The sequence below is a fragment of the Triticum aestivum genome, chromosome 6B (assembly GCF_018294505.1).
Source record: "Triticum aestivum cultivar Chinese Spring chromosome 6B, IWGSC CS RefSeq v2.1, whole genome shotgun sequence".
NCBI classification, from domain to species: Eukaryota; Viridiplantae; Streptophyta; class Magnoliopsida; order Poales; family Poaceae; genus Triticum; species Triticum aestivum.
In genome coordinates, this window is record NC_057810.1 from 343,122,016 (window position 1) to 343,126,012 (window position 3,997).

Genomic DNA, 3,997 nt, shown 5'->3' on the forward strand with positions numbered 1-3,997 from the left:
TCAACTGGCCCTTCCCGCCACTGGCCGTGGAAACAACCAGGCCCGCAACAACAATGCCAAGTCTTATGGCCGTGTTCATGCCAACCACGTTGATCTGAATGAAGCTCAAGACCAGCCTGCTACTGTGATGGGTACACTCCTCGTAAATTCAGTACCAGCATCCGTTTTATTTGATATTGGTGCATCACATTCATTCATGTCAGAAGATTTTGCATGCTTGCACGACATTAAATGTGAGGACATGAACGCTTCTCTATTAGTGCACACCCCTGCGGGCCAATGCCGGACCTCCATGATTTGCAACGACGTCCCTGTTGAAATCGAAGGACTGGAATTCCTTGTCTCTCCCATCGTACTGAAGTCCTGTAGCATTGATCTCATTCTGGGAATGAATTGGTTAAAAGCGCATACTGCTTCTATAGTTTGCCCCACTAAGACCGTCCATCTGCTACACCCTTCTGATGAAATAATTAGCTACAATGCTCATCTGGTTCAGAATGCCGAGGCAAGGCTTTATGCCTTGAACGCATTGAACGTTGCACCCCTCGAGGGCATTGAAAACATTCCTGTTGTTCACGAATTCCAAGACGTATTTCCTGAAGAACTTCCAGGGATTCCCCCTACTAGAGCTGTCAAATTCATCATCGACTTGAAACCAGGCACCACTCCTATAGCCAAACGGTCCTACAAGATGCTGCCGCATGAACTCATTGAGCTTAAGGAGGAAATCGACAAATCTCTTCGAAGTGGTTTCATTCGTCCAAGTTGCTCTCCTTGGGGAGCACCTTCTCTCTTTGTCAAGAAGAAGGATGGGACAAACCGATTGGTCCAAGACTATCGTCCTATAAACCAAGCTACCATTCAGAATAAGTATCCTCTTCCTCGGATCAATGATCTGTATGATCAACTGGCTGGTTCGTCAGTGTTCTCTAAACTCGACTTGAGGTTGGGTTACCACCAGATCCGTGTTCGTGAAGAGGATATCCCAAAGACTGCCTTTGTGACTCGATATGGTTCCTACGAGTACACCGTCATGTCTTTCGGCTTAACCAATGCTCCAGCCACCTTCTCTCGCCTGATGAACTATATATTCATGGATTACCTCGACAAGTTCATCGTGGTTTATCTGGATGATATTCTGGTATTTTCCAAGAACAAAGAGGAACATGCTGAACATCTTCGTCTTGTGCTGGAAAAGCTACGAGAGCATCAACTTTATGCCAAGTTCTCCAAATGTGAATTCTGGTTTCCCGAAGTAACATATCTTGGGCATGTCATCTCTAAGGATGGTATTGCCGTCAACCCTGAACGAGTCCAGGCTATTCTTGATTGGACTCCTCCGAAGAATGTTAAGCAAGTCAGAAGTTTTCTCGGTCTCGCCAGCTATTGCCGTCGATTCGTCGAGAACTTCTCCAAGATCGCCAGACCTCTGGCTAACCTGTTGCATAAGGGCGTCAAGTTCCAATGGACAGACAAATGTCAGGAAAGCTTCCAGGCACTCAAAGACAAGTTGACTTCTGCCCCAGTACTAGCTCCACCTGATACTAAGGACTTCGTCATTTATTGCGACGCTTCACGTCAAGGCTTAGGCATTGTACTAATGCAAGAGCACAAAGTGATTGCTTATGCCTCTCGTAAATTGCACCCTCACGAAGAGAACTATCCAGTTCATGACCTCGAGCTTGCTGCTGTTATCCATGCACTAAAACAGTGGCGACATTACCTTCTCGGTAATCGTTGCGAGATCTTCACCGATCACCAAAGTTTGAAGTATTTGTTTACTCAACCAGATCTGAACCTCCGTCAGCAAAGATGGATGGAGATTGTTGCAGATTTTAACCTGGGTATTTCGTATACCCCAGGCAAGTCTAATGTAATGGCTGATGCCTTGAGCCGCAAGTCTTACTGCAACCACCTCCAGGTTCACAAAGTTCAGCCCTCGCTTGTTGAGGAATTCAGGAAGCTGAACCTCCATATTGTTCCTCCTGGTGCTCTCACTCCCCCTCCTCCCGAGAGCCGCAAGATGAACCTCCATGTTGTTTCCCAGGGTTCTCTCAATACCCTGGTTGCTATACCATATCTCGTGGAAAGCATCAAGACGCTGCAGAAGTATGACTCTCAAGCCCACAAGATTAAACATTACCTTAAAGAAGGGAAGCCCTCGTTCTTCACTGTTGATGATACTGGCACCTTGTTCTTTAAAGGTCGCCTAGTGGTCCCTTCAAAAGGTAACCTGGATATGACCCAGGAGGTTATGAAAGAAGCTCATGATACACCTTTGTCTATTCATCCCGGTAGCACCAAGATGTACCAAGACATTCGTCAGAGATTCTGGTGGTCTCATATGAAACAAGATATTGCTCGTTATGTTGCTGAGTGTGACGTTTGCCGTCGTATCAAAGCAGAACATCAAAGGCCTGCTGGAACTCTGCAACCTATCTCTATTCCTGAATGGAAATGGGACCATGTTGAAATGGACTTCGTCACCGGTTTTCCCAAATCGCAGAAAGGTAATGATGCTATTCTTGTCGTCATTGACCGGCTTCCTAAGGTTGCACATTTTCTAGCGGTCAAAGAAACGATCACTGCTAGTTAGCTTGCAACTCTCTACATGTCCAGAATTGTTTCGCTTCACGGTATTCCACTGGTTATCAGTTCGGACCGTGGCAGCTTATTCACTTCAAGATTCTGGGCAAGTTTCCAAGAAGCTATGGGAACTCATCTGTCATTCAGTACTGCGTTTCATCTGCAGTCGCAAGGGCAAGTTGAACGTGTCAACCAAATTCTCGAAGACATGCTTCGAGCTTGTGTTATTTCCTTCAGAAAGAAATAGGAGGAATCTCTCCCGTATGCTAAGTTCTCTTATAACAATAGCTATCAAGCAAGTCTGAAGATGGCCCCCTTCGAAGTGTTATATGGACGAAAGTGCTGAACCCCTCTGAACTGGTCAGAAACTGGGGAACATCCACTCTTCGGTGCGGATATTATCCAACATGCTGAAGAACAAGTCCGCATTATTCGCGAGAATCTCAAGACTGCTCAGTCGCGTCAGAAGAGTCAGTATGACCGTAAACATAAGGACATGGTCTATCAACCTAGCGAAAAGGCCTACCTTCGAGTTACACCAATGAAGGGTGCTCACCGCTTCGGGATCAAGGGCAAGCTAGCTCCTCGCTATATTGGCCCATTCACTATTCTCGAAAGGCGTGGAAAAGTGGCATACTAGCTGGAGCTTCTGCCGAACCTTTCTCAGGTTCACGATGTGTTCCATGTGTCATAGCTACGCCGTTGCTTCAAGGACCCAATCCGAGGAGTGGATCATGAAGTGCTCGAATTGCAACAGGACCTCTCCTATAAAGAGCATCCGGTTCGCATTCTCGACCAAGCTGAACGCCGCACATGTCAGAAGGCGATCAAGTTCCTCAAAGTTCAGTGGTCGCACCATTCTGAAGATGAAGCCACTTGGGAACGAGAGGATCGTCTGCGTGATGAATACCCCGCACTCTTTCCTTCTACCTCCTAAATCTCGGGATGAGATTTCTTGTAGTGGAGGAGATTTGTAACACCCGGATAATTATGCTACAGTAAAACTCTCCTAATGATGCCATGTCATCTACGTTACTGTTGCTAATCAAGTGGTAGCTCAGTAACCTTGCAAATTCAAAAATGAATTAGCGACAAACACCCAAAGTTTTCAAAAGTCAAAACAAAAATGTTCGGGGGTTGCCAAATATTGCATCGGTAATTATGGTGAAGTAAACACATTTTTATAAAATGCCTAAATACTTTTAAATGAATTTAAACAGAAAAGAAATAATAAACAAAATACAAAAGGGAAAAACAAACAGAAGACAAAAAAAGAGAAAACCCTCCCCCCCACTGGGCCGACTGGCCCAGCTGGCCAACAACCCACCCGCACGGCCGCGGCCCCTGCCTCCTGGACCGCAACCAGCCTGGTCGGCCCAGCCGGCCCAGGCCCCCCGCATCACGCCCCCCT